This window comes from Passer domesticus, chromosome 7 (genome assembly GCF_036417665.1).
Source record: "Passer domesticus isolate bPasDom1 chromosome 7, bPasDom1.hap1, whole genome shotgun sequence".
NCBI classification, from domain to species: domain Eukaryota; kingdom Metazoa; phylum Chordata; class Aves; order Passeriformes; family Passeridae; genus Passer; species Passer domesticus.
Window position 1 is genome coordinate 8,555,119 of NC_087480.1, and position 23,074 is coordinate 8,578,192.

The 23,074-nt window shown below is 42.6% G+C and overlaps 1 protein-coding gene and 1 long non-coding RNA gene across 5 annotated transcripts in view; one reads left to right on the plus strand and one right to left on the minus strand.

Annotated features, from left to right (window-relative positions):
• IL1RAPL2 (interleukin 1 receptor accessory protein like 2) overlaps positions 1–23,074 on the minus strand; it is a 339,644-nt gene that overhangs the window by 300,212 nt on the left and 16,358 nt on the right. The window lies entirely within an intron of this gene.
• Positions 10,114–12,924, plus strand: LOC135304396 (uncharacterized). 3 transcript variants are annotated; one of them, XR_010365809.1, is made up of 3 exons: positions 10,147–10,263; positions 10,852–10,990; positions 12,509–12,924. It is a non-coding gene; the product is annotated as an uncharacterized LOC135304396 (long non-coding RNA). The 3 variants fall into 3 exon arrangements; XR_010365810.1 differs by lacking the exon at positions 10,852–10,990 and having other exon boundaries at positions 10,114–10,523; XR_010365808.1 differs by lacking the exon at positions 10,852–10,990 and having other exon boundaries at positions 10,114–10,263.

Below are 23,074 nucleotides of genomic sequence, written 5' to 3' on the forward strand. Positions count from 1 at the left end.
CCAAAGACCACCTAATTCTAAACCCCCTGCCATGGGGGACACCTTCTACTAGACCAGGTTATTCAAAGTGGACACTTCCAGAGATGGGGCATCCATGGCTTCTCTGGGAAATTTGTTCCAGTGGCTCACAACCCTCACAGTAAAGAATTTCTTACTAATATCTAGCCCAAACCTACAGTCTTTCAATTTGAAGCCATGCCCCCTTGCCCTGTCACTGCACACCCTTGCAAAAAGCTCCTCTCCAGCTCTCTCGTAGGTTTTTGTTCTGAGTAGCTGAAACAAGAGGAGCTGAACCTGAGGTAGAAAAACAGTTCGTTTAACTAAACTGCCAGCAGTCATATCACACAGTGGTAGGCAATATTCAGCAGTTTACTCTGGAAATAACAAGACAAAGCACACACCTTCCACTTCTGAAATTGTATTAAACCATTTTAAAAGAGATTCTGTGATTAAATAATGCTGCACAAACTAGCATTACTTCTTAGCACAAATGGGTGGGTCTAGTCCAGAAACAAGTAAAAGTTGGCTGGTGGAGACAAAGAGGGCTTGTTCAAGCACAATGTAAAAGACACAACCACTTGAAAATGTCATCCTGAAATAGGCAACAGTGTTGCACTATGGCTTACAGTGAGAATGTAATAATGGAGACAAGCAGTTAAAAACTGGTGCCAAGTAATTTCAGACTTAATCTTGAACAGAAAGCTCGATGAACTCTCAAGCTCAGTCCTCTACATAGCAAAGGGCAGAGGCTGAGGAAGGAGACAGACACAGAGCTCCCGAGGAGTTCTGGAGGGAACAAGGCACTCCACTCACCCATCCCACTCCCAGATATCATCCTCTATTCAGCCACCTCACAGCTTTGGGCAAATTATTCTTTTCTTATCCCATGAGCTAAAGGAACATGGATACCAGGATCTGCAAAATCTGTGTAATTCACCACAGGACTGGAGTACAGGAGTTGTAGTTCATCCACCTGAACAGCTGCAGCAGAAGCCGCAAAGGCTTGGATGGATATGGCTACTGAATGACATGCAAATCCTTTGAACATCTGCCTCACCGTGCAGGAGAACATCATGCACTGATCTCATCTTCACACTCACAAACATTTTTAGGAGCATGCTGCCATCTTGGAAACATGCTCTGCTCATCTCCTATGATTCAGTACAAACAGACACAGTGCTTACAGCTATTTCAAGTCCAAACCAACACGAGAGGGCCTTTAGTAAAACAACTACAGCAAAATTAACACGCAGCTGCCACTTTCCATTCAGCTCCACTACTGGTCTCAACATGACAGAAAGGAAAGGTGCTCCATGAAGGTCCAGTCTCCCACAGAAGCAGCAGCACTGGGTTCACAGGGCATCCCAGATGGAAAAAGCCCATGGACATCCCTGCTGACAGGGCTCCCTTCCTCACAGACAAGCACCCACCTCTGCAACCCCTGAACTGCCACCTCCCCTTGATTCGCATGAAGCTCTTTAAGGGATTTTGGAAAAGAGACATTTGAAAGGCATTAAATGAAGGCTTAGGAACAAGAAGCAACTGGCAATAAACAAGTCCCCTGAAGTGTGAGAGACTTTGTCCTGCTCACTCCCAGCACATTTCGAGGTCAGTTGTGCTCCCTAAAGAACCCTTAGCAGAGCCAGGCTGCACGGGCTGGGGAGCAGCACAGACAGCTCAGCCACAGCTCCTAACTCCTTCCTCCCCGGCCAGCAGGGCTCTGCACCTGTGACAGAGCCTAAAACACTGCACCTCTCCCTTGTCTGAGAGCACAGCCATCCCAGCTCAGCCAGCAGATCCCTCAGAAATCCTTTTTATCCTTTCATTTTTATTTTTAAGTCACATTTCTATTTGCATTTCCTTTAAAAAGCATATCCTAACCTTCTTCTGACTTTCCCATCTGCCACCCCCCTCCTACCCACATCCTCTCAAAAAACACAAACATCACCAACTTTCCTAAAAAATCCATACATTGAGGTAATCGGAAACCAAATACTTCATATTAAAGTATTTATGAAACTTGATCAAGAACAAAAAAATGAAAAGGCATTTCTGATACGTTTCTTCACTGATCTCTTTTCAGAGAATGCATGCACATTTTCAACCCACTTTTCAGTCTCCATAGACTTGAACAGACACATTGGTAACCCAAATTGGTCATTTGTTCAACTTCCTACAGTGATTTTCTTACCAACTACTTGCATAAAGGAATTAATCTACTTCAGAAATCAAACCCATGGGACTGATTATTTAAGAAAAATAAAGAAACTTATTCAGAAATGCTCTGCATTACCACCATCAAATAATATATATGCATTTCATTTTCTGTAGGATCTGACACTTCATCCTGCCCAGGTGGGACAGGGACAGATTGGGGAAACACAACTCTCAAGCAGCTGTACACACCAGCCCAGGGTTTCTTCTCCCAAAAACCTTACCACCTCACCAAGATTTATTTTATGCTTATGAGCCATTAAAAACAGAGGGCTTTTATCAGAAATCCCAGCATTTAACTGCCATATTTAATCCACTCAACTAATAACTCTTAGAACAGTTTTCTCCTGTGTCATTTAAAAGGACTAATATGTACAAAAATCAGTTTTTGACCAAGATATTACCTGAATCACTTATCAAGATTTTTTCTATTCAATAGTAAAATTATTGCAGTGCTTAAAGGCATTCTGCTTTAGGGAAAATAGACCAGTATCAACACAAATGCATCAAGTCTAATTGTTATTATTATGGCTGAATACAATTCCAAAGTATATAAAATATTTAACAGCTCTAGTAAGCAATATTTGCCTTTTAAAAAGATAATCATTAAAAGCACATTAACCACAAAATGAAATTAGCTTTTCCTTTTTTTTTAATAAATGTATATGTTCAAATCAATGGTTTGACTTCATCTGCAATTTACACAGCACCCAGATGGAGAGTGCCAAGTCTCAGAACACTGGAAAGATCAGACATTTAAATTTTGTCATTAGCTCCATTGTCTTCAGCTCCTGCAAGATAGTAGATTACTTGGAGCCACCTCTTCCTCCTCATTGACAAATATTCACATACAATATTTCAATAGAAAAAAGCAAAATTAAACAAAACAGCCCAAAGCCTGCCATGAAGGATGTGTGTGAGGGAGCCAGCACTGGTGAAGGGGCAGGGAAAGTGAACTCCAGCACTCCCACCCTGCATCACTGAGTCCAGGAAGAGTCTGGCTGCTGACTTAATTGAGGACAGGGTTTCAACCTACAGCACTTTCTTCTGTAATTTGAGGGATGCTCTGATTAACTACAAATAATTAGCTCATTTTTAAAATGGCATAATCTTCTTTATGCACACAGCACATTCTAAAAATGGATTAGCAAGGGGTCTAATGCTGGAGCATCTCTGGCATTAGAGGATTACAGGACACCAGTCTGAGCCCATGGCTAATTGGGATGGCTGCATCCCCTCAGCCAAATCCACTTGTTCTGCCTCTGTGTGCAGCAGGACCTGCAGGGGGCACGGGCCTGCCCACCACAGCTGCAAATTGAAGGGCTTTTGTTAGAGTTAAAACTGTCTGCAGCACTGAATTTTGGAAAGCCAGGCACAAGGGCATTTGACTGGACATCACTGTTTAATAACCCTGGAGTCACAACTGCAGATGTCTGCATTAACACGAGGTCAGAGAGGGGAGCAGATGGTTAGGAAGCTCTTACTGTGAAGGCCCTGATGATTTCCAAAGGTAAAACAGCAAGTAGCTTTTATGTATAAATAATGCTTGCCATATGGTGAGTATGATTGAAATTTTAAACAAAAAAATGAAATTATTACAGTTAGACTGAACAGAACCAAAAGCAATTAAAAGTAAAGTTGAGTTTTACATTAAAGATGGGCAGCAGTTTTACACCAACAACATTAGTGATCCCAAAAATGGGAGCAGGGTACACTGAAGAGTGGCGTTTCTAACTGCCAGGCACAAATCTCATTAAAACCCAGCTTGCTTCTCTGAAGAAAAACCCAACAACGAGGCTGGCACTTCCAGGCACCAAAATCAATAAACATACAATCAATAGAAAAATCATATTTCATTGGCATTAATTTATTAATTAATCTATTAATTTATTGATTGTGATTACAGGCCATGATTAAAGCCTGATTACAGGCTGTGAATAGGTACTTTCTAAAATACATAAGCATTCTACAAATATAAATAACCAATGACGTTCATTTCTCCAGAGCACCTATACGTGCATAAAAAGGCACAAAATTACCAGGTGTTCCTAAAAACATAAAAATAATATCTGCTGGTTTTCAGTAAGTTTTCCTGGGCAGATCATCACTTTTTGCTAAAACTGAGAGCTTCTGGTTGCAAAAATAAAGATCCCTGGAAGCCTGAGGCTGCCCCATCCTGGCAGGCACCCACAGCACCCTGCCGGCTCCTGCCAGCCCCCCTCTGCCCCACTTCAGCACGGGGACAAACACTGCTCAGTGGGGTGGAGTTAAGCACATATTTAACTTCACGCAGTAAAATCAAAATAGCCACCTGTGGATCATTAGATTATCTGCTGCCTCTTAACATAATAAGCAGTTAGATTACATGGCATCCCTCAGTTCATTAAATTAAGCTCACTCAGCAGTGTGCAGTCTGTCTTTCAGAAATCTGGGGGTTTACTGAATTCAGTCAGCCATTCTTCACTTTGTCACAGGCCTGTGATGAAAAAAAAACACCTCAAATCTTGATTTACCAAAGTCAATCTCAAATTTGCATAGACTTTAAGGTGGCTGGATGTTACATGAGACAGTCACAGCAAAAACCAAGATCTAAACACAATTGGGCAGATCATTGCCAACAACTCATCTCATTCAGCAGGTCCAACTGAGGTGTAAGTGAACCTTGTGCCTGTGGTACAGAGCTTTTGCAGAAAAAATTCAGCTTTGAGCTTTCAGGGTCTATAAAAAGTGAAATGAACCTCAACAGATGTGTATTAAATCCAGAGGAAAGTATGTTTGCATGCCAGCACACACAGAGAACCCAGCCTTGCCTCTCCTCCTTGTTTTGTCCCTACACCAGCTTTCCATAAACCAAACCCTGGCTCAGGTGGATACACTGCCCCATGGTAACACAGGATTTTGAGGAAAACTCTACCAGGTTGCATGGGGCTGTTCACTACACTGTGAAAGATGGTTTCACTCCATGAAACACAGCCCAGAGAGGCTCTTTGCTATGGTCCAGGTCCCTTCCCAGAACATAATTCCACTGATCCCATACTCTGGAATGGGGTCTCCAGGCAGGCAGCCCAGCACTGATGGGCAATGTGCTTTTTCTCTCCCAGTAGCAGAGCAGGTCACCCACTCACTCTCCCCATTCTGCACTGCCAGGAGAGTCTGGCCAGGTGAGATCAGTGCCACAGGTATTTTGGGGGGCTTCAGTACCTGTGTTTGACTCTGGCAGCAGGGGAGCTTTGTGTGCCTCCAAAACACCTCCACCCTTAGGTCTGCAGGGCACAGGAACTGAATTTGTTGTCTTGCTATGTGGAGTGGGAATGGAGGAGCTGAAATATGTTTTATTAATTCTTTCATTTTTTGAACATAAGTGGATAAGTGGTTTCAGCCTCCAGACACGTCTTAGACACTGTTGACTTTTACATACTCTTTCAGGGATCATAAAGTTAATTGTTTCCTTCTTTCCCCATGATGCAAGAGGATAATGAGAGACCAGGAGCACTCAGAGGGCGAGCATCTAGCAACAGACCACAGTCAGGCTCAGGGATGCTTGAAAAATATTTTGTTGCTTTCATTTTAGTCCATTCTCCACTCACAGGAGAGGCTATTCCCACAAAAATACAGGCAATTGGGATAATAATTTTGCAGCAGCTTAGGGCTGAAGCAGAACATTAGGAAGACAAGTGTGTACATCTCTGGGATGTGACAGATGGGGCACACTCAGTGTTACTAAACCCCATTCCTTTCCTTTCAAACAACCTGCAGTGAGTCACTGTTACACCACGGCTTCCCCACCCGTGTTCAAAACCTCCCTGTAGTAACACTGGCTCCAGTCACACATCCTTCTCTCCCTGCAAGGCACACAAACTGTAAACCTGCTTTCCCCCAGGCTGGAAGCCATGGTCCCTTGCTGCAAAGCCACTCTGGTAACCCAGAATGATGCCTGGAGTGCTGGGAACATGCCTGGGACAAATCACCACCACTCAAGCTGCTGATAATGCTCCTGAAGAGTTTCTGTTCTCTCTCCCAAACTACCTCATTTAAAAGACTTGATATATTAACTACAGGCTTCTCCATCAGCCCAGTTAGAAAGCCCCCCAGCCATTCCATGCTTCCCAAATTGTTAATTACTAGTCCACACTTTTGTGAAGACCGTGGGTATCCCCACCAGGAGGTTGACACACGGTGGTGAAAGGCATAGGATGCTCCCTGGAACAGGCTCAACTCTCTGCATGGGATTGACCAGACCTGAGCCACTACACCTGCTAATTAATTGCTCTCCCACCACTGAGGGAAGACATCCACATCAGAGCTCAGCTCCAAGGTGCTGCTGTTCTTATTTCTCCATACCGATTTATAAACAGCAGAGATGAGCTCTGAAGAAAACATGCCACGAGGATCTTACACTTTTAATTATTTTATCACAGACTTCATGTACCCTTTTTTGGATATTATTACCCTGGAGATTGTGCTAACAACCTTAAGTTGCTGACTAATTAAGTTTTGGTATACTCCAAAGCTGGGTTTTGCACACTAATTAAATTTACAGGCAGTTAGATTTGACGGGTACAATGGTATCTGCCAACGTGCCTTCATAATCAGTTAAATTATTAATTGTGAGGCAGCAGCCCATTCCCAGGTGTGCAGGGAAGCACTGTGGCAGTGGAGCTGCCCCAGGAGAGCAGCAGTCCCTGACTCTGGGCTGCAGGAGTGAGGGGTGCAGGGGTGCTCCCTCCCTAGGAGAGGGCAGAGCTGCAGAGGGGCACCTCCTGCCCCCACTCTGCTGGGAGACACCAGAATTCCCACCCAGCTCCAGCCCTGAGGGGCAGCAGAGGGGCAGCTGAACAGCCATGGGTGCTCTGCTTACCCCTCCTGCCATCCCAAAACCAGCAGCAAACACCCCCAGAGGCACAACTGCCTTGGCTGCAGACAGCATCCCTCACCCCGGCCCTGCACACCTGTACCTCAGGGTCATTACAAAGGGGCTCCATCACATTCCTGTCCCCAAATCTCCCTCCAGACCACGGGGCAGGAAGCCCAGCCCACGCTGTCGGAGCCTCGACTGCCATGCTGGCAATCCCAACAGCCAGGAAAATCCCCCAAACCCACTCAGTGCTATCACACCTCAGGCCCTCCACAGACAAAACACTCATTTAGCAATCTATATGATCCGTGGTGTCAAATGCCTCTCTGATAATTCCCTCAGGACAGCTGCTCTTGCTATTTCATCTGTTAAATATCTCCAGAACCCAAAAGTCCTCAGGGAGAAAAGCAGTTATTTTGACTAACTGCTCCTCCTCCTCAACTAGTTACTGTGTGAGCTTCCTCCCACTCAAACACCAGGAGCTGATTAAGACATATGGATTACCTCAACACTACCAAGAATTTCAGTTTAGAAAGTGAAATATTGACATTCTTAATATCACGTTTCACTTTCTCTGGGGAGCCCTTCCTCACAGTGCCACTGATCCCTGCTGAAACACAGCATCATTGCAGACTGCAATTCAAGAGCCAGGCAGATGGCTTGTTCTGCATGGATTTTGGTTGAAATTGCTGATGGAGTCAACCCTTTACAGTTACTTAATTCTACTTAGAAAACTAATTCCAAGTGGCTCTTACTTATGGAAATCTTTGGATCCTAAAAAGAATTATTCAGTTCCACATTAAATTTTGCCTTTTGGTCTTCCTCCTTGTTTAAAAAATTATTTTGTAGTGGGTTGGGCCTATTTTCAAAATAACGTAAAAACAACGCACATAAAGAAGTCAGAGGAAAATTCTGCACTTGGAAATCCCACATTTGGAAATCCTTTAGTAATACAAGTCTTTAAAGTAACGCCATATTTCCCATTTATAAAGCCTTTGAAAGATTTACATCACTCTAACTAGAGGAAAGGTGAGATTTTGCTTTGAACTAGAAATTAAACAAAATATAAAGTATGTGAACCTTCCTATTAAACAAAAGTCCTGAGTTTGGACTGGCCCTGCTGCGGTCCCACAAGCTCCCATTAAACAGAATCATCAGCATCCCCCTTTCATTAATCTCTTTTCCTGAGTTTCTATTTAAGATTGATGGCCTTAAGCTGCAGTAATGTATTTAACCAAGTCAAGAAGAAAATCAGAGTGAACCTCAGTGACTTTTTACATCTAAAAGTACTGGGCAGATGTATTTAAGTTAACCAAGTGTGAACTCACATGAAATACCTCAAAAAAAAAAAAAAAAAAAAAAAAAAAAAACCAAAAAAAAAAAAAACTCTCTGACTGATTTTTCTTTTAAATCAAACCTGAGTGAAGAAACCTCTATTTATTTTATAAGAATACACAAAACCCTCAAGGAATAAACACCTCTTTTCAATAACCTAGAGTGATGGCAAAAGGATCAGATCCAGGCGACAACCTTATTTCAATATAGCAGCAGTCAGTGCCACAGCCCCCTGCACCCAGGAGAACCAACTAATCCCACTGCCAAAGCTTTTTTACAACTCTACCCCTACAAGGAGAGCTGTAGCCCCCAGAACTGCTTGTAGCTGACATTTCTAGTGCTCTGAGCCACCATTTCTGAGGCAGTCACACATGAAAGAGGCAAAAGTGATTGCGAGGCTTTATGTTTTGATGCCAGCCATTGGTTTGGAGTCAGTGAACCAAGAGAAATTCACATTGAAATGTACTGAAACAAACAAACTAGAAACGAGCCTAAGGCAAAGAAAAGAGGCTTTTATATATTAATTATACTTTGGTTTTGGTTTCTGCCTCGAATAGCAGCTATACAGTGAAATCCAGCAAGCACTCAGGTATTGCAGAAATGTGCAAGTCAGTCCAATGACCTTCCAGCATCAGGCTCAAACCCTTCAAACACGGGGAAATCTTGCTCGAGGCAAAGAACCAGTGCTCATCTTCACTTTGCTGATGCAAATCCCCTTTACCTTGAGAGCAGCCCCTGATCTTGGGCAGAGCTGGCCCTGAGAGGGACGTGAGGAGCCCTTTGCTCTCAGGCTCTGTGTACCCCTGTGCCCATGGCAGGACAGTGATCAGACACTGCTGGCAGCACCGTGACCCTCTGAAGGGCAGGACACCAGCACAGGGGGCCAGAGCTGCCAGCCCGAACTTCAGGTGCTCAGCCTTGCTTTGAGCAAGTTGAAAAAGACAGAGAGCAAAGCCCAACAGAGCTGCACTCCAGCAGGGCTCTGCTTTTCCGTTCAGTCCATCTCACGGAGATGCAACCGGCACCAGGCTGACAGCAGTGCAGCCCAGAGAGCCTCTTTAGCTACATTACAATGACCCCGTGCATTTTTAATTGGAATCTGCCCTTTATTTGTGTTCTCTGACAGCCCGAGGGGGGCATACAACGATGCTCATGAAGACAGGTGGGGATTCCAAAGCATCTTAAGCTCCGCAGGCACTACAGTGTGTTTCAGCTGGAGGAATTGTGCCCTGATGCCCCCTGCAGCCAACAAGCACTGCATAAAGGTTTTGCCTTGAACACACTGAGCCAAGCCCCTGCTTCTGCACAGATTTTTTTTTTTTTAATTTAAATTGTCTGAATGGAAGCTGTAAAATCAGGCAAAATTCAGTTGCTTTCCCAGCCCCATTTTACATTGAAACAAGAGATTCCTATTCTCATTTGCTAGACATTTTGCCCTCTAATCTCAGTATTTCTTTTCTCTTCATTGAGTAAGTCCCCTCCCTGGTCCACAGACAGCCCAGCTTTTTCCTCTACCTCTGTGCAGAGTTTGGATGAACAAGCTCTTTACAAGTCCTGTTATGGTCCAATTCACAGGAGTTCCAACTTCTACTTATTCTTCTTGTTCTGCAATTCTCCATAAAGAGGGGTGGGAAAAAAAGGAGTACTCAGCCCAGGCTCAAGGCTAGCTGGGAGCTGTTTGTTTACCTCGGTTGGCTCTGGGCTCAGCCAAAGCTCCAGTGTTCCCAGAAGCAAGTTCCCCTCTTCCCCCAAGGCATTGTGAGGACACAGCCCAAGATTCCAACCCAGGCTGTGAGGAATAGCACATTCCCACTGTCCACAAGGGCCGCAGCACTCTTCCATCCAGTTTCCAAGTCCCTGTAATGCCATCATCTTTGTAAATCTTTTCACTTTCCTCTCCTCCACCTCCTTCCTTCCCTCACCATTTGCTAGCTCCATTCTTTTATATTGTTTATAACCTGCCCAGTTTTTTGCTCTTTCAGTTGCAATGAACTTAATCTGTGCCCCCCAAACTCAGAGAATGTGTGCAGAAGCCCAGGAAAACCTATTTCCTGAGCAAGAGCTTACAGCACAGAGAGTGAGGCTGTGAGGAGCCAGGTGCAGCTCCAAGCATGCACAGGTCCTGCAAAGCTCTTACATTGCACTTGTTACGGTATCAGCCTTTCAAAAAATGCCATATGTATCAGCATGTAACACTCCATGTTTAGTTGGGGTTTTTTCCTCCAGGTAGTAAAAAAAAATAAAAAAATAAAAAAAAATCCCACAGCTCATTCAAAGTTTAAACTTCTAATTCTGAAAACAGATACACTCTACTCTTTGAGTTTTGGGGTTTTTTAACTTCGTTACTCCAGTAAGAAACACCTCACATGCTAGCATCCTCCAGCACAGAGAAACTATCAAGGCTTAACAAAGCCCTACACCCTGTGGTTCATTTATATGGTTTGAAGGTTTATGAAGACAGATCAGCAAAAGAAGAGGTACCACCTGCTAATTTAAGACCTTCCATCTTGGGTAATTCTTCTTGCATGGGAAAAAAACAGGACCTTTGTTGTCTCTCAAGAGAAAAGGAAATTCCCCTTGCTAACAGTAAGCCACAGCACTCAGTAAATAAATCTCAGTGCATTAGAAGCAGGGCTCACTTTCTAGGCTATCCATTCCATCTGGACTGGGGAGAGAGGCCACGTGTGGGTTCAGGGTTTGCAGGTGAGCCTGTGGTGCCTGCTCTCACAGGAGAGCCTCAGCTTCAGAAGCAAAGAAATCAACAGAAACCTCTCTTCATTTAGGTGCTGGAGTTTTAAGTAAAGCTCCCTAAACTCCCCAAGGCATATTGTTTCCATCAAAGGAAGCCAGTGAGCATGACTGATAAGTTTGATTTTCAGTGGTGCTTAGGTTCTGCAGCTCTCATCAATTGCAGAGCAAGTCATGGGAACTCAAGGCCACATTTTTTTAAAGGGTTGGTATTTCAAAATGTACTGCAGTCAACAAAAATTGGGAGTTACATTTCTTTGAAAGGTAGGAAGGCCTTCAGCACTTCTCAGAAGTCACACTGTGAATTTTTTTTCTCCTTTTCTCCCTGTTTTGCCTTCTGGTTCAGAAAAAATGACAGGAACACTGGAGCCCCTCTTTTCATTACAGAAACTGAAAAGAGCAGATACAACCAAGTATGTCCTTGGAGGGAAACACAAGCAGTGCAGGGAGCTTCCAAAAAATGTACAAAACACAGGAAAAACACACAGTCTCTCTGGAGTGTGTTTGCTTCTATTTCCCATGGGTCAGGGGAACCACACCACCATTCTGAAACCTGAATTTATCCCCTCTTCCAAGAATCAATTTAGTTAGCAATGATCTCTGTATTAGTACTGCTAGAGGGATCTCTAGTATAATAAAGTCCTCTCTCTGTTACTACTGCAGAAACTAAAGAGCAAAACTGCATTATCCATTGAGAGGTTTTCTGTGTATTTGTTTACAAAATGAGAATTACTTTTACATTTCTAATTAGGTAGCTCTTAACTAATATACAGAGAAATCACAGCAGCATATGCAGCTTTGCTATCAGCACAATCTTATTAAAGGAGAGCTTAATATTTTAATAAGAATAACAAATTAATCATGATAATGTGCTTTTAGAACATCAAATGCAGACGCCAAGAGGGAGTTTTTTAAAAATTCTTTGAGTCAACATTTTCTCTGATGATGTCAGAGTTTTAACACAGGTTCAGTAAAAGAAAAGCTTCTTCAAATGCTTCTGGCATTATTCTATATGTGAGAATCTGTGAGATACAAAATTAAATTATGCATAGTCATTCTTTTACTGTTACACAGGGAAAATAACTGCTCTAGTATTCAGAAGCTTTCAGAAAGTATTTAATCCTTTCTGAGCTGACACAGCAGAGTAAATGCTTGCTGAGGTGTAACAGGCCAGAGATCCCACCAAGTCCAAGGAGACCTCGAGTGCTTTATGATCATTCTGTGGTCCCCTGCAGAAGACATTTTCTCATGCAGTTTTCCAATGTAGTGCACCACCACAGAATTCAACTCAGACATTTTTAAATCACCTGAGTTAAACACAAGCATGTTTTGACCTTTTTTTTCTTTCTGGTTTAGAGATGCAGCTTGAAGGACTGTTGCCAGCATGGAGGGACAAAAAAGTCAGACCAAGGGACAGCATCAGTGATGCTTTTGCAATAGAACTTGGGAGCAGCAAGGTCTGACTGTGCCATCAAAGACTATGGAAGAAAGCAGCCACAATTTACAGTCTCACCCAGAGACTTCATTAATCCTTCTTGACTTAGGGATCCTTTAATATCTGTAGGAGGCTGCCACATTTTATTTCTCCAGCTAGCAATTCAAACTACATGGACTTGAAGTCAAACTGTGAAAGCTAAAACCAAAGGCAGACTAGATGACTAAACACAGGAAGAAAACTTAGAACAGAAATTAAGAGAAAATTCTTTTTCTGTGATTGCTGAAAGTATGAACCTGAGTTTCTCACCTCTTATTAAAAATCCCTTGCTCTCACAGTTATTTCATTGCTTTTAGTTCACATAAAAATGCTTGAAGAAGGTATTAGAACATGGCTTCTAAAAGTCTGTTTTGCAGCCTTGGTCTCCAAGAGAGTCCTGAGGAATATATCTGGCAAAAAGCTGTTACTGCCCTTCCCTGGTTCTTCACAGCCACAGGGCTGACAGCAGATAATGGATATTTTCAGTCCTATTCCTCCTAACAATGCAGGCTTAACAGCATTTTTGGCAGCAGCATTGTTCACACACTCAGGTTTGAGCGCAGTGAATTTGTTTTAAACAAAACCAATTTTTCCCCAGCTATTTATGAGTATTCCCCCTTTTGCCTTATATGCCAAATGTACACACTGCTGCCATTTTAGCAACATCCAACCACAGTGCTCCAAAAACTAAAACACAAACACTCATTACACAGCACTGGGTTCTTCCATCCCAACAAACTTCTTCTCCAAGAGCTGTCTCTAAATATACCTATTACATATATATTTTTTTTCTGCTGCAAACTGAACAGGCCAGAACTGAGATGGTCACTAAGACATGGCCAGGCAATCCCAAGTATTTTCCTGCAGAATGAGGTTCATTTGTGCATTCAGTCAGGCAATTCAGTCTAATTCACAGTGGAAGAATTACCAACCAATCTTGACAGTGTAGCTCTTAGCCACTCAAATCATCACAAGTCCATTAAAAGTTAATCACAAATAATATCAGTAATATACTTTTGCTTCTGATTTTTTTCACATAGCCCTGCCAGGAATTGCAGTATTTCTGCTCTTCTGTACAAAGTGATCCCAATGTCTATAAGTAATCTTAATTAATGTTTTGAGAGATTAATATTTTATCATTATCACCATGTTCAAAGACCACTTTAGGACAGGCTACAGCCTTCCAATTAGCACTATTAAAGTATTGCTCATCCTTCATACAGCTGAAGCACTCAGGAGCTCCAGTCAAATACAGAAGAGAGACTATGCCAATTCATGGGAATTTAGTTTAAATGAGTCAACAATTCCAGCCTCAGAGATCATTTTATCCCCATATGTACTTGACAAAAGATAGCTGCCTACTGATACAGTCAAGTTCTGTTTTACAATTTCATTTAGGTTTCAAGTTGCAAAGGCAGTTTCACAGGCAGTGCTCAGCTGGAGACCACCACAGCTTTGTTTCTTCATATTATATCTAATTGGAAGGCTTCCAAGGATAATTGTTGTTGAGAAATGTATTGATTTGCTGCTGAGAATCTTAAAGATGTTTGAGGAATTGCAATCCCCCCAAAGGATTTGTCTTTGAAATAACAGTAGTTATGTATTACTTTTCTCTTGTGGACCACAAAACTGCAATTAAAATTCAGATTTTGTATTTGGAAACAATACTGTGGTATCCAAATGGATTAGCATTAGAGGGCTTTTCAAGTGGATGCACTGAAGGAATCTGCACAGCACGCCTGAATTCAGCCTGCACTAAACAATTTGTTGTATGTTTAGTCAAACTACAAACCAAGGTGTCATTTTGGGGAATTCCTGCTGCTACGCCTCTTGCCATGCTACCATATTGTCATGCTTGACTTTTATTTTAATGAAGAGCCAGGTCCCTACAGAATGCAATGCAACATAATTTTCATCATGGCACTCCCTAGAAAAGGCAAAGATTCTTCCTGGGGGTTTACTCTGACATATCTGTATTTTTCTCTCCACTTACATCCACTGCAGTGCCTGAGGTGGAAGCAGGACAGGGACCTGTCAGAGCCTTCCCCTGACACCTTGGCTTCCTCCACCTTGTGCTCCCACCTCAGCAACTTGTGGTGCACACATCAAATTACACCAACAGGGAAAAAAACAGCTTAAAAAGGGTTCACATTTACAGAATAAGCACACCATCAGGTGCTCACTGCTTAAATGGCAGCTGCTGTCCAGAGCAGACCTCCCAGGACAGTGGGTGGGGCGTTCCCTGCAGCAAGGGCCAGCACAACTGGGCACCACAATAAGAATTGTTGTTATAGGCTAAATTAGCAGCTCTGCTGCTTGATCCTCTGGGCTATGAGGTAATTAGCTGCTGAATAACCAAAATCAATGGGTGTTTCTGCAGAATCACACTAAATAAGCAGAAGCTTGGCACACAGAAGGGAGAAACAATCATGTTGCTTCACAGTCGTGTTTTCTAATTTCTAGTTTAATTCCACCAAACTCAGTAGCTTTACAGCAGGAAAAAAAACCTACAGCCTAGGGTTACTTGTAAACCCTATCAAATTACCTTGAAATTTGAAAGCTAAAATGAATGCTTCTCTTCCTTTTTCAACATATTCACTTAAAAAGCCCTTCTTGCTTTCAGAACTGCAGACACTGCCACTTTGAAGAGTTTATGGAATTCCACTGCAACCAAACTCCTGAAATTTCCTTGGGAATCATGTCACTCAGTGGTTTCCTGTACTTGTAAACCCCACTTCTCCATTCAAGCCAAATCTATAACCCAGTAAATATTTTCAGATTTCTCTTCCAAAGCCTGACTCTTTTACACATATCCTTGCAAAAAGCCTTCCCGTTTCTCCCTGTATGACATCCAACCCATGCTCCCATCTCTCCATACACCTCTGAGCTGCATGCCTACTCATAGCCTTAAATAGCCTGCTTATCTGTAAATGACCTTGGAAACATTGAATCCCATTGGCCCAGTGAGTACATTCCATTGTTTCTTCAAAGTCTCCAGGTTCAAATATTTTGAGTTACACAAAACAATCTGTTTCATTGCAGTCTGCTCCCTTCAGTGCAGGTTGTGGAAACCGTGCATGCTACCAAGGATTTAACCTAAGCCTAAAGCAGGACTTAAAATGAATAGTACTCTACCACAGGGAGGAACAGCATCATTCAAAACACTTTTATGCAACTATGAAATTATTCTTTATAAATTACATATGTTATCTGGTGCCATCAGTATTTCTAAAATATACTCAAAAAACCAAAAAATGAACCTCAAAACATCTACCAAAGTGGCTCTGTACCTTACACACCCAGAGCAATGCAGAGACTAATCAAGCTGAGGTGGAACCATTCTTTTCAACACCAGCACATACTCCAATAACAGTCATCCAATCTATGAGAAATGAAAAACAGAGCAAAGCAGCAACATAAATTACATTGGCTGAAAATGCAAGAAAGTGCTTGCAGGGCATCAACAAGGGAAACATTAAATTCTTTCATCAGAAAGAATTTGTCATAGTTCAGGACAAAGACACGCAAGCACTGATAGAAAAAGCAGCTCTAAACAAAATGTAACTACCTAGGAGACCAAACTCAGATTTTCTGGAAAGAATGGTTATCCAAGGAAGCCCATTTCTTCCCCAGCCCAGTCTCAATGGTTAAAGCCTCTTAAACACAAAGTTAATATGCTTAGGAATTTGCAGGTGGGGTGAGGAAAGTGCCTCACTGCTCACAGTCAAGGGCACTAATTTTAAGATGGGCTCAGACCCTGCTCTGGCAAAAAAGAGACTGCCCAGAGTAGGGATGGAGCAGTTCTCCATTCAAGGGACACGTGGGATGAGGAGCAGAGGGAAATCCCACCATTTGAAAATTAATCCATGATTATTATCACCTCTGGGTTTGCCCACAGCTTTGAAGTGAGGGGAAGCAGGGCTGTCCCCTGCCCAGGGCTGTGCAGCCCCAGGGGCACAGGCAGTGAATTTGGGAGGTCACAGTGCCCCTGCTCACCCCCCAGCAGTGTCAGAGCCTCCTCCAGGCCCTGCATTTACCATCTTCCCGGGTGGGCAGTTCCTTATTTGTTATCCATTAACATTTGTAGAGGGGACTCAACTTTAGAAAAAGTCTTACTTTGAATTAACTGTTAACAACCTGCACACAGAAAGAACAGAGAGCAAAAAATATAGATATATTCAAAATAAAAATTGGGCTCTGGATATATCTCACCCTCTAGGCAATTATATGGGTAAATCAGCTACTGAAGAAATGAAGCAGTTATGCTAAGTCTATTATTGCAATAGAATTTTTCTAGAAACAGTAAATTACTCTAAGTATTTATCATAATCTGTTATCTGCAGTGAAAAAAAAGTGAAAACTAAATAAATTTATGTAAATGCATTTGCCTAATAATATTTACCAAATGACACCATTCCCTCTGCTGCTTGCAGCAAACTCAGTCACAGAGGCTAAGGACAGGTTTGCCTTATTAACACAGCTCTCTGCCTGTGTATTTTAAGTACCTCAGAGCACAGTACCATCTGTGTGTATTCTACTAATGAGCTACTTCTTAGACTGTGGAAGGCTGGCCAGCCAGCCAACACCAATTACTCAGATGGAAACTGCCTAATTTTTAGGCAATTAATGAGCTCCTCTCTCACTTTACATAGATGCTTCCTCTGGTTAATTCTCCTGGCATATTACAGCATATCCTACTCTAAAGAAAGTTTCTCAAAGAAGAAAATAAAAGAGAGGAACATGGAACATGACAGAGCCCGGTCCAGCTCCCTAGAGCAGATCCCAAACCTCGTGTATGGGACAGAAGCTGGAGAAGAACCTGCTGAGACCACCCTGAGCAGGTGAGCTAGGGAACAGGACCTTGAAAAGGGACAGCTCAGCCACCTCCCTTCCCCTAAAGCGTTTGAGGCACTAAAATACCTTAATGACATCTCACAGGACAGACTGGAAGAGCCAGTGCCATGCTCACACAGGACAGTGATGGTTTTATTCCCTCTCACCTGGAAACACCTGACACTGAGTGCCACCAAACACCCCACAGCTCCACAGCTGGGGATCACCACCAGGGATGCTGATGCCCACAAACCCCTGCACACTTAACAAGATGACTGACTGCTCCCATCTCCTCCCTTATCTGTTTGATGTGATTTTAAAAGGTGGGTCTTAAGGGGCTTTTAGATTATGCAAATATAGAATTCCCTCTTCTGCCATTAAGAAAATATTTCTTAATAACCTATACAAAGTTTAAGGAGACCAAAATTACCTTTTACAGCTCCCTGTTGGAAAGCACCATAGTAAAGCATGGAAGGAGCATTAAATTATCTAAGTAACTACACTGATAATGCACAACTTTCATGTGCAGAATAAAACTATTAAACAAGATCTGATTTTTATAAGTATATTACGCATTATCATTCTAAAAGGGCAACCCTCTGTGCAGGAAAGGATGCACTTGCCTTGCATAAACCTGAAAAACATGCCAATTGCAGCTGTGAAAATACTCAAGAGGACAGCTTTACCCAGCAGCCCCCAGCAAAAACAAACCACTTCCCTTTCTTGAGGATGATCATATTTACACACCAACAAGAGACTTAATGGAACATTTCAACTGTGTGTGACATTACCAACCATTCTACAATCATGTTGTGGAATTTGTATTACCTAAGTTCTCATGACCAAGTTACCCAGCATTTCACTTCTGAGAGATAAAAAAAAAAGGATATATTTCCATAAGACAATTAATTACTACAGCTCATCAGGAGTCTTCCTCACTACAACATGAAACAAGTTGGTGACACATTCTGCAAGTGACTTCATACAACAGAATTCTGAATAAGCAACTGTTCACATGGGATCTGTATCCTTCAGAGAAAACCATCAATTACAGCTCTTCATGAAGGACAGAAAATGGAACAGTTCATTTGTAAACTCTGCTAAAATGGGATTTAATAATGAACCTCTCTTCATCAAGAGAGCTGTCTCCCTGTGTAAAGTCCACAACCGTTGCAGACAGGCATCCCAGGTCACTGGATTTAGGTTTTATCTCTCATGCAGTAAGTCAAAAGTATGTTGCACAGTTGGAACAAAACCCTTTGCAATAAACATTGAGTGGTAAAGAGCAAATTTAATCATCCAATGCAGATGAAAAAATCATAATGCTGTAAACAATATGATGTAAAGTCACAGCAAATAGGAATTATGTTGACCTATATCAGAAGTCAGCCAAAAAGCTTCAGCTTTCAATCTGCTCCAATAAAGCTGAAACACTCCACTCCTAAGCACATTTCCACTGTAGTCCCCAATTTCCCTAAAATTACAGATGTCATTTTGAATGGAAATACTATATCCAATGTGTCACCAGTGATACACATCTTAATTTCCTTCCTTATGTCTAAGCACACACCATTATTCACACCTCTCTGCCTTTATATAATAGGACAAGATTTTCAAGGTCACAACAAAAACAAATAACATTTAAGAGCTCCAATTCTTAATAATTACTTTATTGGGTTAAGTTTCAAACCTTTTCTAAACCACAAGTACCAAAACAAGCGTTTAAGAAACACCTGAAAGTTAGTTGATTTTCTCAGCAAAACACACTCTGCAATAGGAGCCTGCAACAACAGGGGAAGAAGCAGGTCCTAGGGAGGTTCTTTACCAGGGAGGCTGCCAGAGAGCAGGGCTGATGCCACAGAGCCACCCCCAGCAGGAAGCCAAGGAAGCTTCAGGATCACTGGCTCCACTAAAGTGCTCCCATTGTCTCAGTTTTCAAACCTCCTCTGCAGTAAACCTGAGGGATCTGACACAGGTAAATGCTTCAGGGAATCCTACAAAGAGTGGAGACCTGACCACTCTGTGTTCATCTTCCAGCTCCTCCTGGCACCCACCTGGAGGATGACAGACGTGCTGTGCTCAGCTCCAGGGGTACAGAGCCTGGGAACAACCCTGCCTTTGATGCATGTTCCAGCACTTTTCCATTGATTATTAAATGTAACAGTCTCAGGGAATTTATTGTTCAAAATGAAATTGTGTCACTGGAAAAGAAATTCTGATGAGCTCTATTCCGTAGAATGGGATTGTATTTCTGCATTTTATCAATAACTCAAGGACATCAATGATTGTATATCTCACACTACACCTCTCCTTCCAAGCCCACCCATACATATATTTTTCTGAACATGTAAGACAGCACAAGGGTGCACGAAGTGGCTCTGCACATTGATCCAAATAAGGATCACAGAGTGCATCAAGAGTGCCAGTGAAATAAAACCAAAATGCTTAAATTCAAGAACACACAACTCCTGCTGTCTTGTGAAAAAACTAGTCTGCTATATTAACATCAGTCTTCACAAATAATGAGTCAATTCTATCTTCAACATACCAGAAAAGTAAATCTCAAATATTAAAAAATAAATAAAATCTTAAAAAATCTGTGAAACAACTTTGCCCTCAAATTTAATGTGTATTTGTACAGTGTGATGAAAGGACCTTCATTTCCTTAAATAAACATGAACATCTGGTTAGACTATACACTGAGGTGTCCTTGGACAAAGGTGTTTTAGGCTACTCACTCATCTGAGGACAGAACTGCAGCTCCTGGTACTGCTGGAAATCTAAGGGCAGCTACTTGGAGAGCACAGATGGAGCCCAGAGAGGCTCGAGTGCAGCTGAGCCTGCAGAGTCCCAGCAGCTCAGGAGCAGCAAACGTTCTTTAGGCAGAGCAGCAAATATACACTGAGCTCTATAAACTTGGTTATCCAAGAGACATGACTGGCACCTCCTGGGCTTGAGGTTCCTCAGGTATTCCATGTGCCATTTTACAGTGTTAAGTGGTTCTTCCTCTTCTTGTGCCCCCACTCCTCACTGGAAGGACAGACAACAGTATACACCTATTGTCCTGTAATATTCTAAGCAAAAGCTCTAAGGCTAACACTAGTGCACAAAACCTGGCATAACCAAATATTTCTCCTTCTTTTCCTCTTCCATTTCTAGATGACACATTTTTCTATCTACTACTGAAAAATAACAGAAATTAAAGAAGCTTTTTTCTATCCCATGCATCCAAGGACATAGAAGCACATTTTATGCACATGCTTATTTAACTTCAAAATTTTTTTAGAAGACAGGACTGCTTTCCTTGTTCTTGCCCGAGGCATTAGTAACACAACAAAACAGAGGGAAACATTTAATTTACGTGTTATTCCCTGCATCACTTTCAGTGTGCTGGGCAACCTTAATACAGTTTTCTCTCTTGCTGATTTTATGCCATCTGTAAAATGGGAATAACTATGAAACAATCATTAGAGACAAATAACACTCATATGAAATACCATGATAGCAGATGTTTACTGAAAACATCAAAGAGTCCCATGAAACTTTTAAAGAACCCTGCTCAGGTAATAGAGTACAACTAGAACATGGAAAAATAATACTACAATAATGTTTCAAGGCCTCTGCTACACAGCCCTAACAAACATTTGAACTGTGCACATGGTTACTGGGGGTCTAAACACCAGCACATCCCCCAGACACATTCAAGAGTGACACCCAAAATACTGTACTTTAAAACATAAGAAAGTAATATGGCAACTCCAGACTTTCCCTTTGTGATTTACTTCAGCTTAAAACAATTTAACTGTGTTCATTTCTTTTATTCTAATACAAAAGGTTTCCCTTTTGGGAAGGAATCTTGCTTTAATATTTAAGTAACAGCTCAATATTTTAATTGCTTAAATTATATATGAACTCATTTTAAATGTGTGCAATAGCTAAAAATTTGAGTGCTTAACTAAGTTCAAAATTTAAACTTTGTCAAGTTGAGGTCACTAAAAAAAACCCAACTTCTAGCAGATTATTTATCTCCCTTCTTGTTCTTCTGTGTACATGTCCCTTCCTCCCCACCTGCACACAGACTATAAATGCTGCCAGCTGTCTTCCAGACATGTCTGTCCAGCTGCAATGCCATTTTCTGTCTAGAGGAGAGGAAGCTCAGGCTGAGACCCCTGCAATGAGGGGCAGCCAGAGGTTCAGAGCTGACTAGCTGGTACCCCCCAAGACCTGACTGAGCACAGGAGCCGGCTCCTTGCTTCCCACTGCTCCAAAGAGAACAGATGGAGAGCAGCCATGGACCCGTGAGCAGACACAGCTGATGCAGGAGAGGCTGCACTTTCCTGCACCGATGACAGCTTAGAACAGCAGTGATTCTGACTTTGTTTGCTGGAGCTGTGAATAACTTAACATCTTCTGGGAAAAGTAAGAGATCAGCATGCACTGATGAGCACTGCCAAGCTCCCGTCTCCTCTGTCTGCACAGAATTTGCAGGCAGCAAAAGTCAAAAGCCTCTTTTGCATCCCTCATATCACAGACACGGGAGGGCTCGTGGCCATGAATTTTACATCAGGGTCAGAAGTCAGCTCTTCAGGCAGATGCAACTGCAAACTAAAGCAAAGGGCAAGCGTGAGCACGCATCCAGCAGCTCCTCAGGCCCACTCCAGCAGGAGCAGTGGACTTCAGAGTTAGGCTCATCTAGAATATCCCACTCCAGGCACAAATCCATGAGTTATCTCTCAAGTACAAACACCTCCACTTCTGTGTAAAGCCACAGTTTCTGTGGGCAAAGTGGTCAGGCAACACAGGAAGATTGATCTTCACAGAAGGGAGCAGGCAGAAATCACAGGCACAAGCAGTGACAACTGCAGGAAAGTGAAGGTCTGAAACATCTATAGCAGACCAGAGTAAGTCAGCTGCATGACATCTAAAAGGCACAAAACATCAAGCCAATAGGTTTTAAATTAATGTGTTCAAAGGCACTGCAATATCAATGAGAATTTAAGACAATTTAGCTGTGTCCATACAGAGTCAGGCCCAGTGCCAAGTCAAGCCCTCTCTCTCCCAAGCCAATGGTGATAGATGCAGATAGAGGGTGACAAGGTGGGTGCAGGATCAGAGATACACCTGCTCCTATGGGATAAATGCCTTTTGGATGGTCCCAAGAAAAGCAGGAGAAGGATGGAATCTGACAGCAAATCCATCTGACAGAGGAGAGAAGACATGACTGTGGCTTGGGGGACATACCTATGCTGTGGGACATAAGAAATCCTGTTGACTTCAGTTCCCCCTTGCTCACCAGAAAGCACTCTGGGGAAGGTTCAGCTGCAGTGGGGTGAAAGGTGGGCTGTGTAACAGAGGACAGGTTGTACAGCTGGGGTGTGCTCACCCTGTGAGCGAGGCAGCGGCTGGCGAGACGCGCAGACACCGCGAGGTGACAAAGCTGCTTGGGCAGAGGGGCACTGAACAGGGACACCGTGGTGGCACGCAGCCAGTGCCTGCTTGTTTTGGTTTAGTTTAGAGCATAAAAAGGCCTGGCTTGTTGTAATAAACTATTGCAAGAAGGAGGTCCATGCGTCTTTGCTCCCCATTGCTGCCCTGTGCCAAACCTGAGCCAATTA